Source organism: Lagenorhynchus albirostris, chromosome 3 (assembly GCF_949774975.1).
Source record: "Lagenorhynchus albirostris chromosome 3, mLagAlb1.1, whole genome shotgun sequence".
NCBI lineage: Eukaryota > Metazoa > Chordata > Mammalia > Artiodactyla > Delphinidae > Lagenorhynchus > Lagenorhynchus albirostris.
In genome coordinates this window covers 55,796,248-55,810,521 of record NC_083097.1, presented here as the reverse complement: position 1 = coordinate 55,810,521, position 14,274 = coordinate 55,796,248, and positions in this window count along the sequence as shown.

The window sequence follows — 14,274 nt, the reverse complement described above, 5'->3', positions numbered from 1 at the left end:
TTATAAACACTTAATGGCCCTTAAGCCATGGGTAAGCTACTGGAGGTGGGATGAGGGGACATCAAACAATTCCAGTACAGTGTGAGATGAGCTATAAAAGAGAAAAGCACAGAACGCTCCAAACTGGAACTTGAAAGCTGTGCTTCTCGCTCCTTCAAACCCCATGTTCCATCATAGCAGCCATAGTGATCTTTTTTAAACATAAACTGAGTCTTGTTCCTCCCCTGCTTAGATCCCTTGAAGGCTTACTTTGCACTTTGAATTCCTAACTCTTTTCATGGCCTACAAGACGCAGAGTTATCTGGTCCTTGCTGCCCTCTCCACCCACATTCACCGGTTCTCTGAGCATCTACTAGCCTGTAGGCCTCCACTCACCTCATTTCAGGCCACTCCCCTCGACCCTCACCTACTCCTGAGTGGTTTCTTCTCATCCTCTAGGTCTTTTGCTCTAATGTCACCTCGACAGCCACTTAAAATAGCTGCCCTTTGTTATTCTTAATTACAGAACTCCCATTTCCTTCAGAGCACTTATCACTATCTGAAATGGATTAATTTGTTTCCTTGCCGAAGGTTTATTTTCCTCCATAGATTGCAAACTCAGTGAGGACCAGGTTCTGGTCTGAGTGAACCAGCACCAGGCACAGAGCGCCTCAGGAATGAACAGTTCTTTTTCTTTTCTATAAATTCATTTATTTATTTATTTTTGGCTGCGTTGGGTCTTTGTTGCTGAGCGCAGGCTTTCTCTACTTGCAGCGAGCGAGGGCTACTCTTCCTTGCAGTGCGCGGGCATCTCTTTGTGGTGACTTCTCTTGTTGCAGAGCACGGGCTCTAGAGCATAGCCTCAGTAGTTGTGACGCACGGGCTTAGTTGCCCCGCGGCATGTGGGATCTTCCCGAACCAGGGCTCAAAGCTGTGTCCCCTGCATTGGCAAGCGGATTCTTAATCACTGCCACCAGGGAAGCCCCGGAACGAACAGTTCTGAATGAGGAAACAAGCGGAAGGTCAGCCTTCTGGGCAGCCCCACGCCACCCCCTCCCCTGCCATGTGGAGCTCATGCTATCTGCAGTCAGCCATCCTTCACCTGCCCACGGCCAAACTGGTGCGAATGCTCCCACACACCTGGCACGTCCAGCAATATCTCGGGGCCCCTTTGCAGCTGTGTTCCTGGTTTCCTTCCCCCTCCCCACCCCCGCCCCCAGGAAAGCCTTTGGAAAGTAGACTGGATGGAAATAGAAGCCTGTGCCTCCCCCTCCCTCTTCATCACACCTCCCATGCAGGCACTGTCACTCACACACTCACTCACACACACACACACACACCCCCAGAGAAGCATGGCTAGGCGTCTACAGAGGGAGACACAAACTGCACAACTGGTACAATTCTGGCTTTATTCTGAGACCTTAAACTCCTGGCCCCTCACTCTCAACTTTTTTCCCAAAGGGAGTCTATGCTGGGTCTTTGCTCTGGGGCTCCTGCTGAAACCCACCACAGGTCAGCCTCAGGGAAGGCTTTGCCGCTGCTGCCCAGGACATCCGGCATGACCAGAGTTTGGGACGGTGCCAGTCAGTGACTGTGGGCACTGGGTGACATCACACATGACCTGGCACTGGACTTCCAATGCTGCAGAGCATGAACTTCATCATAAGAATGGGAAAATACCAATTTGATGCCTCCAGAAGAAATGGCTAGGATCTCTTTTCCTAGGGACCAGACAGATCAAGCTGAAATGGCTGTTGGTAATACCCAGTGATTGCATCTCAAGGGCCATTTCCCTGAACTAAGCCTGGGTCTTGTCGTCAGACAGCTTATTCCTCTATAGCTGCATCTACTGGGAAAATTTTAGTTCTAAAATACATTGCATTAGAGAAATGGAGAAAACCTTTTACAATTTTGTAGTGAAGGGGGGGGCTTAACAACCTAATTAATTTTTAGGATAGCATAGAGCTTATTGAAGAGCAGCTCTGAAGACAAGATGTATTAGTGTCTTAGGGGATACACTCAATAGATTTTGACATCAGAACCCCGCCGTGTATGCTAATGGAGCCCTTACTCTGGGCCAGGCACTGAGCAAAGCACCTGACAGGCATTTCTCATTTAAACTGAAGATCAGGAATTATTCTCCCATTTCCACATGACGAAACTCAGGCTCAGAGAGGTTAAGTAGTCACACAGCTTGTGAGTGGTGAGTCTGCCATTTGCCACATGGCTCCATCAGTTCTTCTTGCCACCACCTCTGTGCTTTTGAACTCAAGGGTCAGTGAGAAAGCCAGGGGAGGTAACCAGCTTAAAATCCACCATCCACTGCCACAGTGTCCACTTCCTGTCCCCATCTAGGTGGCCTCATCACCAGCCGCCTTAGGCAGACGGCTCTCAAGGCTGCTGCTTGGAAACTGGACCTGCAGGAGCAGTGAGGAGAACAAAGGGCCGGGGGGCAAAAGCCTTGAGATCCTCTCCTGCCACCTACTCACACAGCCCCCAGTCACCCACATCCAGCTCCCACACCACACAGGATACTGATCACATGGCTTTCAAACAGTAACAGTGCTCAGCGTGAGTCACCACATTTCTGCTGAACCTGAAAACAATGTGCTTTCAATAAGCTGCTCTTTCAAAGCTCTAAGACAGAGCTGAATCTAGTGGGTGCCCTTTAAATATAATCCAGCATATATTTCTTTCCTGATAATTATTATTAGTATAGAATTATTATTATAGAATTATTGTCATAGAATTATATAATAATAGTAATAAATGGCTACTGTTTACTGAATATCCACTATGTGTCAGATGAATTACATAGATATTTCTCTTAAATAGCTGTATCATGAATAACGTACACTGTACTAATATTTTAAGTTATTAATTTAATAGTTATTAATAGTATCTTAATAGTATGAATTTACTATTAAAGTATTTTATTTATCCATTTCAAATCATTTGCAAAGTTAATAATTTCATTCTTTCAGACTTTTATAGCAATTACAGTTTAGAATAGGGCAGGCCCTATAAAGATTAATTCATTTAGTTCTTCTTAACAACACTATATATTATCCCATTTTTTTGCAGATGAGGAAAACTGAGGCCCAAAGAGAGTAAGTAATTTGCCCAAGGTCACACAGCAAGTAGGTAGCAGAGTTGAGATTTGAACCCTAGCAGTCTGATTTCAGAGTCCAAGCTTATGGCCACTACTGTTTGCTGCTACAAATGAGCCCAATGGCTAAACTCTTGAGAGAGTAAATGATAACTACATAAAACTAGTAATTGTAAAAAAAAAAAAAAAGGGATTAGCAGATTCAGATGAGTTCATCCTATGACAGAGTCAGAATCACATACATTTCATAGAAACAATTTTACACACTGAGTTGAGATCACAATAAACAGTAAGTGCTTAATGTTACATACTATAGAGATTCTAATTTTTTTAAGATCAAGTACATAAAGACTTAGAAATGCTTACAACACTTATCAGCATTCCTAACTGTAATTTGTTAGTGTCACCATCTATAACTCAACAGGAATACTGTGTAATGTGTTCATTGGATATTCATGCCATCAGTGGATGCTCAGCTAAAACCCACATGCAGGTGAATCTTGGGGAAACATACTTAATTACTTGTGTGTGTGTGTGTATAACATACAGTAGCCTGCAAGATTTATTGGTGGGAAACAGGACACTCAGGTAGAATATGTAATGTGTCCACCATCACACAGCTGGACGAGTGGTGGAGCCAGGGTTTGAAGGAGGTCTGATGCAAAGCCCACATCCCTTCTACTCACTACACTGCCTTTCTGAAAAAATAGGATGAGAAGGGATTTCAGCTATGTTTTCCTATATAAAACCTTGAAAATATGTTAAAAGCTATTCATCAAGAGGAGATAAACCGACCTAACTCTCATAAAGTATAATTTATCTGCCATTCTTTGATCTATTTATTTTCTATCCTCCATAGATTCTGTGTCCCCAGGGTCTTTCATAAGTCATACTGGTTGTCATTGAAAAGATTATCTATTTAATTGATTGCTTTTAGTTTAAAATTCTGTAAAGTAAGTTTGCTATAAGCTGGGAATTCATGTTTTACAGCATTTCTTTTTAGTGTACCATAGACTAATTGTTCCTTTCTTCCTTTTTTCTAAATGACTTATTTTAACCCAAAATAATAGCAATGGAAACCAAGGAATTTTGTGGGAAACATATCTGTGGATACTATTATTATTTTAGTGTCTATTATTACTCATTGAAATCATGATCCTTATCACAATGGTGACAGACAGGATAATTCCGGATAACATTATACATTGTCTACAAAGAGGGTGAGAGAAAAAGGGAAGAAATGAGAAAAATGGTTAGACCTCATCACAGCTGGGTCACGCACACAGAAGAAAATGCCTGTAAGCTGTTTCTTCCTTAAACTGCTTTATTAAAAAGCACAGTTTGCTTTTTTTGCCTTTAACTTCATCTTTGAGGTAAGTTTCTACCCTTTGCTTTACTTCAACTAGCTAGCTAACCCTAAGGTCATTCAAGATAACTTCCCAAATGTCAGGCACACACAGAAAAGGATAAGGGCTGTAAGGTTTAAGATACAGGCTGCTCCTGACCAGAACCGACCTGCCTGGAGTGGTGGTGGTGGGGGGGGTCCAGCTGCCGCAGCCCCCCACCAACTCAAAGAAGTAAAGGGTCCACTTAAGGCCTGTCTTCTGTGAGTGTCTCTCAAACTACTTGAGAGATCAGGGTTAAGATTAGGGTTGCGGATGGGCATGAGCGAAAGCAAAGCCCTGAATTTTCACAGGCTGAGGCTACTCCCTCTTCCTCTGCAATCACACTGAAGTGCTCTTCTTATGTCCTGAGGAATCATAATGGCAGAGCCCTTTCTCGACACCGTGCTGAGTCTTACCCACATTACACAGCAACCCTATGGAGTGAGTGCTATCATTTGCATCCTTGCCCAGAAGAGGAAAAGGAGGTGCAGGCTGGGACTACAAAACCCGGCGAGCCAGCTGCAGAGCCCACTGCCAAGGACCACAATTCTACCAGCGGGGCATCCCCGCACCTCTGCAGGTGTCTTGATGCATTAGGTAGAAAAATGGGGAGCAGGAAGGCCAGGGACTCGGGAAGAGAAGGGGAAGCCCAGAGCAGGGGACTGAGGACCGAGGGAAAGGCTCAACACCTGCACCATGTCCTCCACTCCCTGGGCCCGGAGAGGCGAGCATAAGCTTCCAGACCCACCTTCAGGGCTGCCATCACGGTCCTCAGAGGCCTGAAGGAGAGAAAATGGGGCTAAACCTGAATTTTCAGATTTCTTTTTCAGCCTGCTAAAAGCTAAGAAAAGTCTGCTTGAGGGAGATTGTAGAGTCTGTCCCTCGAAATATACAAGAGAGAATGACAGTCCTATCTGCTGTGTACTGAACGTCCTCCCATCAAACCAGGATGTTCTGCTACTGCCCCATCCCCACCCCAGTGAAGTCCTCTTTCTCGTCTTCTCTCTGCCCCTTTCTTTCTCCTTTTCCTCCAGTCTTCACTAATTTGACATTTTGAAATACTCTACCTCTTAGCCACAGCATCTAATAATTTCTTGACCTCCTTGATATATGAACAACTAAATAGTTTTTGGCTCAGTAATAAGACTTACTATGTCAGACTGAAAAAGAAATAACGTCTACACAGGGAGATCAGCTCGGCGCTTTGTGACCACCTAGAGGGGTGGGATAGGGAGGGTGGGAGGGAGACACAAGAGGGAGGAGATATAGGGATATATGTATACACATAGCTGATTCACTTTGTTATGCAGCAGAAACAAACACACCATTGTAAAGCAATTATACTCCAATAAAGATGTTTAAAAAAAAAAGAAAGAACGTCTAAAACATCTTGTCCCCACAAATCACCACTCTTTCAAGTCTATAGCAAATATCTACAATTAAGTATCAAGTGAATAAATAAAATTAAAATTTTGTTTGCTAACAAACCCTGATTCTTGGATCAATAAAAACTGTTTGTATGACAATATCGCTGTAGAGCTATTTTTTTTTTCTGTTGGTCTCACGTGTTCACATTCAGCTAAATGTTCAACATGGATTCATTTATGGAGCGAGGAGATTTTTGATGTCTCCCTGGCCAAAGACCCCTCTGGATGACTGCTGCCATTGCCTCTCCGGGACAATGTTCTCCTCTGGGGGATTTTTCCATTGGTCGTGGGTCATCACCATTCTCAGAATGTATTGTTCGTCTCTACCTAGGACCCTGTGAGAGAATCATAACTGAGGGCTTTGGCATTAAACAGGTCTGGGTTCAGTCCCAACCCAGCAATTCTATTCTCTCTCACGTGCACAACGCCCCATGGTCGTGGATGAATATTGCAGCACTGTGTTTAGTAGAGAACCAAAGGAGACTACCTAAATGCCCACCCCAAGGAAATGTACTGCTCTGCTGGAATACTACACAACAGTTAAAAGAAGTGATATAGATGCTTACAAGACTGTACATTTATCAAGTGCTTACCATGGAATAACTGGACAAATTTCTGTTCTATGGCTAATGATTTCAAATCCACCCCCATGCAGCAATGTTGGTAATGCTTGCTTGAGAACACAAGAGGGATTCTGTGGAAATCTGTATCAGTGATAGAAATAAATAATTCAGCATCTTTGTCTTAGTGATGGACAGCCAGGGGCATCTTTCACAATAGCAGCAACAACAAACGGCAGTTACTGAGCTCTTTCTGTGTCAGGCACTATTCTACACGCTTTACACGTTTAACTCAATTTCTCCTCCAACAGCGCAATAAAGTAAAGACTACGAGAATATGCCTGTCACAGATAAAGAAATTAAGGCACAAAGAAAATAATAGGGAATTTTCCCTAGGTCACACACTAGTGATGGTAGGTCTAGAATCCAACCCAGACAGGCTGACTTCAGATCCTGTGGCCCTAACCACATTGCTGCCTGTATTTCTATTGGAATCAAAATGGATAGATGTCAAAATAAAATGTGAATGGGGAAAAAAGATGCAGAATTTTATGTAAGATAACATTTATGGAAACTTTAAGAGCACATATATATTATAATAGTACCACGTACTAGCTACGAGCATATAAATGTATTATGTAAAAGTAGTTTTATGCGGATTGGAAGAAGCTACACCTAGCTGCGGAGAGCAGTTCATTAGGGAAAGCTACACCTAGCTGCTGAAAGCAGTTCATTAGGGAAACAAGGCCTCAGGAGGGGGAGGGGAGAAAAGAAATTGAACAGAACTGTATCCCTAATATTTTATCTCTTTAAAAAGTTTTCTTCAACTTTGATTAGTATGTGAAGTCAATGCACTGCCCTTTTAGTTTTCCCAGTACTCTTACAAAATGTCTCATTTTTCCTGTCATTCATATTTGCAAAGCCCAGAATCCATGAACATGCTTTAAATTTAATCCTACCAATTAACATTTGTATTATGAGGAGACAGTTTAAATGACATTTACTTTTATTGAGTTATGCATTTTAATAGTATGAAAAGGTTTGAAGGCAAAACCAAATAGGTTAAACAAATAAACTTTACTTCCTAATGATAAAAGTGAGGCAGGTTCATTTTAGAAATTTTAGAAAATTCCAATACGCAAAAGGACACTTCACTGAAATACCACTGTTTACAGTCCCATGTATATTGTTCCAGGGTTATTCTGTGATTAAATACATACATAATTTTATATAAAATGACATTATACTGTATATCCATCTCCACAAACTGCTGTTTTCCACTTAATACACAGCAAATGTCTTTAAATACATTTCTGCATTAAACAGTTACATATGTTTGATTCTGTGGATGTATATATTTAACCAACTGTTATTCCCCCCCTCCAAGAAAAAGAAGTTTAAATAAAGACATTTTTGGAAAAATTAAAGCTGAAAGAACTTGTTGCTAGCAGACCTACACTACAAACAAGTGTAAAAAGAAGTTCCTATGGTTGAATGAAAATTATTCCAGATGGAAATTCAGGAAACTCTTCAAAGGAATGAAGAGCATCAGAGGTAAATAAGTGAGTAAACAACTTTTTGTTGTTTTTTTTACATTTCTATAAAAGATAATTTAAAATTTAAAGCAAAAAGGAATAACAGTGTATTGTAGGTTTTATAACAGAAGTAAAATTAAAAGATATGACAATAATAACACAAAAGATGGCAGGAGAAAATGGAAGCAAACTCTGGTAATGTTCTTATATTATTCAGGAAGTTGTACAATATTATTTGAAGCAAAATGTGATAGGAGGCACATTGTAGACCCAAGAGCATCTACTAAATAATTAAAACAAAAAATATGAAACAAGACAGTAATTATATGATTCAAAGTAATAACTGATATTTAAAGAAAGAGAGAACTTACTTAAACTTAAAAGCTTTTACACAGCAAAGGAAACCATTGACAAAATGAAAAGACAACTTACTGAATGGGAGAAAGTACTTGCAAATGATATGACCAATAATGGATTAACAGCAAACATATATAAACAGCTCATACAACTCAACATCAAAAAATCAAACTACCTGATTAAAAAATATGTAGAAAAATAGACATTTTCCCAAGGAAGACATGCAGGTGGCCAACAGACACATGAGAAGATGCTCAACATCGCTAATCATCAGAGAAATACAAATCAAAACCACAATGAGATATCACTGCACTTGTTAGAACGGCTATTTTCAAAAAGAACACAAATAACAAATGTTGACAAGGATGTAGAGAAAAGGAAACCCTCGTACACTTGATGGGAATGGGAATTGGTGCAGCCACCGTGGTAAACAATACGGAGGTTTCTCAAAAAAACTAAAAATAGAACTACCATGTGACCCAGCAATTCCACTCCTGGGTATATATCTGAAAAAAACAAAAACACTAATTTGAGAAGATACATGCACCCCAATGTTCACAGCAGCATTATTCATAATTGCCAAGATATGGAAGCAAACTGAGTGTCCATCAGCAGATGAATGGATAAAGAAGATGTGGTATACACACACACTCACACACACACAATGGAATACTACTCAGCCATAAAAAAGAACAAAATTTTGCCATTTGCAGCAACATGGTTGGACTTGGAGGGCATTATGCTAAGTGAAATAAGTCAGACAGAGAAAGACACACACTGTATCTTACCACATATGTGGAATCTAAAAAATACAACAAACTAGTGAATATAACAAAAAAAGAAGCAGACTCATAGACATAGAGAACAAAATAGTGGTTACCAGTGCAGAGAGGGGGAAGAAAGGCAACATAGAGGCTGGGGAGTGGACATACAAACTACTGGGAGTAAGATAGGCTACAAGGATGTATTGTACAACACAGGGAATATTACAATATTTTGTAATAACTATAAATGGAGTGAAACCTTTAAAAATTGTATACAAAATTTAAAATTTTTTTTAAATAAATAAATAATAAAAAATAAAGAAAGGAGGGACTCATCATTGAGAGATGCACGCCGACTTCACCATTTTCACCTGCTGCTCTTCCAGGACTAAAAATATCCTCTAACATTTTGACTCTGGTCTACTTCCTTAGTCCCACCTTTCAACTCAAAATATGGAGGCTGGGACTTCCCTGGTGGTGCAGTGGTTAAGAATCCGCCTGCCAACGCAGGGGACATGGGTTTGAGCCCTGGTCCGGCAAGATTCCACATGCCATGGAGCAACTAAGTCCATGCGCCACAACTACTGAGCCCACATGCCACAACTACCGAAGCCCACGTGCCTAGAGCCTGTGCTCTGCAACAAAGAGAGGCCACCGCAATGAGAAGCCCACGCACTGCAGCGAAGAGTAGCCCCTGTTCACCGTAACTAGAGAAAGCATGCACACAGCAATGAAGAACCAATGCAGCCAAAAATAAAATAAATAAAGTAAATAAATAAATTTTTAAAAATATATATGGAGGCAACCAAACCCACCTAAGCAAACTTCTAAAGAAAACGGACATAGGCAAATAGTCCATAGGGGTCCATAGAGAGAATTGAACTAGATGAGAGCCAGGTATCCTCCTCATGAGCCTGTGACTTAACCAGAGAAGCTTGGGTCCTGAAGCTTTGACATTAATCACTTTTATTTCAATTTTAACAATGTTTATCACCTCTGAAGAAATTTTAGATTCACTTTTTAATACAGTTTAATGTCTGATAACCAAAGTGGAAGTCAGCTGGCATTTTCAATACCAAGGGATAAATTTTTCTAAGACTCAGTTGCTTTTTGCATCCATGTGTCCACAGAGACAAAACACAGTGACTTGGGCTTGAATGAGCCCTTCAGGAACAGCCAGCTGTTGATGCCAAATACATCGGCGCTTGGGTGATGGAAATGAAACAGACTTTATGAATCATCCCATTTTGTTGCCTGGATCCAGGCACAGCTCTGCATATACCTCTGACAAGTCCTCTTGTTCAGTGAGGTGCAGCCAGGGACTGCAGGCCTCTGGCAGCTGGGACTTTTTTTAATGGTTCATCAATCTCAAAGTATTGAGGTCAAAGTCACTCTAGACCCATCCAGGCTTCCTTTGTGGCTATGGGCAAACCACCTGGCCTCCTAGAATCTTGCATTAGTCACTGGTAATTATTATATTAATAAAACCTAATACTTAGGCCTTAATATGTGCCCTGAATGGGCTCTAAGTGACTATATAATACATATGTATAATAAATAATACATACATATATATAATAATATAATAAATAGTGCATATTCACTTAATCCTCACAATAGATAATGAAACTGAGACAGAGAGAATTTGAGTACCCTCCCCTCAAATACAAAATGAAGAAGTGACAGAGCTGAAGTTTCAAACCCAAGACTCAGCTCCAGCTCTTCACCTTGGTACCACGCAGCCTCTGGTAAAGGAATGGTGAGAGACTGAGCCATCCCAAAGTCAACTCATTTTTAGCAACAATTTCAAGGTGACAATACACAAACACTGGGACAGAACACAGTAACCTCACTTCTTACTCATGTCCCTACCACTAATCTGCTGTCCCCACAGCCTCTTTGACTGGCCCAAATGTTCATCTTGGAAACACTTCCCCCAAAGAGTTAGAGACTGCTCCCCTGCAGTCACTCTGGAGGGTCCACCTGTGTACCAGATCTCGCTCTAGTGCTGACATGTCAAGCAAAGTTGGCTTTCTTACCCTTAATGAATGAATTCATTTGTTCATTAAACAAATATTTATCAAGTACCTGTTATGCCAGCCCAGGCACTGTGCCAGGAACTGGGAATACAGCGCTAGATAAACAGGCATAGCCCTTGCCCTTGCAGAACGTACAACCAAGTAAAGGAGACAGATAGTGAACTCATAATCATTAACTGTTTGAAGAGGGAGGGAACATTTAGGGGAAATGTAATAGAAGAGCTGACATTTGAGCAGAAATTTTAGGGTTTAGTGGGTGTTTGTCAGTCAAACAAGGAGAATAAAATTCCAAGTTGGGAGTGAGCACGTGCAAAGGCATGAAAGAGGGAAACAGATTTGAGGGTTCCAAGACTGTGGGACTATGGGCAAATGATGGCAGAACAGGAAATCAGGTGAAAGAGGTTAGGCAGGCTTTGACTGAAGAAGGCAAACTAAGCCAGGACATGTGTCTCCTCACCCCCTTCACACGCCAATAAAATCACAGAAAGGAGCACAAAAGGAAGAAGCCAACAAAAACAAAGATATAGAAAGGAGGTCATCAGTGGATGCATCAAGGTGGAAAGCACTAGAAACAGTGTTGACTCATGAAGCAGAGTAGATGACAGACATCTAAGTTTGAGGTTTCCCCAAAGCAGACCCTGAGACAAAGACTTGTGTACAGGTAGTTTATTTGGAAGGTGAGCCCAAAAAAGCATAATGAGGGAGATGGGAAAGAAAGGGAGAAAAAGCCAATCAAGTGCACGTTAATTTGAAGGTTATTAGTAGGCAACTAGGGCTCCATCCCGGTGGGGATGTAATGCACCTCAGAGCTGGAGTATTTATCCAACAAATTCCATCCCTCACTGGTTGAAGGATGTCCCTGGAGGCTTTAACCCTCCAGCACTTTCAGGCTGCCCTGCTTGCTGAGCCAAGCCCTCCTGGCCCAGGAGAAAGCCTCCAAGCAAGGAAAGGCAGGTACCTGAAGTAGGAAATTGTTGGTATCTACAGGAACTGGAACTGCAGGTGAACTCAGAGGTGAGCTGCAAGGATGTGGTGAGCTGCAGGGATGTGGTGCTTCTGCTACGTACAATAGGCTCCAAACTCAGAATGTGAAGGACAGCAGGAAAGGGGCAGGACTTACCTGGGAATTAGCTGAAATTCAGTTCACCAAGCAAACATTCTCTCACAACACCATGCATAGTAGACTCTGCAGCCAGATCATTACCCTTCTCTTGCTCTATTATTCATCCAAAACTGAAAAGTTACAAAGGGTGGTAATACCATACTCAAATACGTTTCTTCCAAAATCCAAAAAGTCCTACCAAGTGCTGTGCCTCCTTTTATTGGTAGATAATGAAAGATACAGCAACCCCTCTTTACCTTGCAGGAGCTGCTTCAACTGGACCCCCAGAAACCACTAGGGAGACAGACCACTGAATGTTCACAGGCTTTATCTCCCACCTTGGGTTCACATATGTCTCATCAAGGCATCTTAAGTACTTGCTACTTCGTGCTCATCAGATCTAATTAATATTGGCATCAAAATTGTGGTCCATTATAATGTTGCATGGAATGTCAAAATGTCCAAGGCTTTGGTGGACCATATTATAACAGAAGACAGAACAGATTGTGTAGACCCGAGGCAAGACTGGGGAAATATACGGTTGGTTCTTTTGGATAAAAGCAATTTGCGTCTGGTGATACAAAGTAGTAAAGAGAAAAAAGCATTTTCCGGGTCAATATCTGAATACCAGGTGCCCAGGGCTGTATTAATTTGCTCCAGCATGTACACCATACCTGAAAGAGCATGTAAAATTGGAATCAAGTTTACAATCATCTACAGTCATTCTCCAAGATTTTTCTGCCTTCTTCAAAGGCCAAAGAGCAAAGTTAAATGAGGACACAGCAAGTTGCAGCAGCTCACATCTTTTATATGTTCGACAATAGCAGTATTAGCTATTTCCTCCCATGTCAGACTTTGTGCTTGTCAACCTAATTATGGATCTAGTGACAACAAGGGGAGATTGGAATGGGTCTTGACGATGATTGGCATCCTCTTATAAGGCAACTTCCCCAAGTAAAATTATTACTATCTTCAAGCTAGAGAAGATTAGTCTTCTCAGATGCAGAAGGGTAGCCTGCTTCCACCAACAAGGCAAGCTTGAAATGACTTGGGGATTTGAGATTCTCAACTCTACCTGAGCCCATAATATGTCCCCATCCAAGTCTTAAGATTTCACTCCTTCTCAATGTTCTAACTGTCACAAGAGAGACATGGCAGAGCTGCGAATTCAGTTAAATTTTGTATTTCATTTTCAGCTAGATTGGCTCGTGGCTATAAGAAATAAGAGATTATTTTACGGCTGCCCTAGAAGCTTTCTGGTTCTCTATAACTAGAGCTGAGAATCTAAACATCTAAGCTTGTCATTTTCTTTCTCTAAGTGCTCCCAAGTACCCACAAGAATCCACCCCAGGCTATTGTCCTCTGTAGCCATCATTACTGCCACAATGGCCAAGTGCAGCAGCCACTTGTTTCCAAGGATACTTGCTTCTGTAGATGCTTCATCACAATTGACCACACATGAGATAGGTTAGAGATTAAATTTGCCAGCAAATAGGTTTTGACACCAAGATTTAAAAAAAAATCTTTCAGCTTTCACAGACTTTTGAATTTTAAAACTGTTGATAAAAAATTATGAACTTGTGATAATATAACTATACTGAGGGGAGAAAAAGAGGAGATGGGGATCACTGTGTAAGAGAGCTAAAATTTTAATTTATTATAGCAAGAATTAAATAGATGATTTCTAAAGCTGAAAAGCAAAGAAATATTAATATAAGCTTTTAAATAGGGATATCACCAAAAGAACAAAATAGAAATGATTAAAAGTGGTTGCTTCTATGGATAAAGATGGATGAGAAAAGTAGATCAGGGAACTATTATGAGACTGCTTGTTCTATTTATTTTAACCATTTGTTGGTATCATTTGATTTTTTTTTTTTTTAAAGAATTTAAGCCAGGCCCAGAACACTCAAGGATACCAAGGAAAGACATGTAACTTTTATCCCTGAGTGACAGAGAACCAACAAAAGTATTTAAGCAAGAGAATGGTATGCTCAAAAACTGTTTTTAAGAAAGG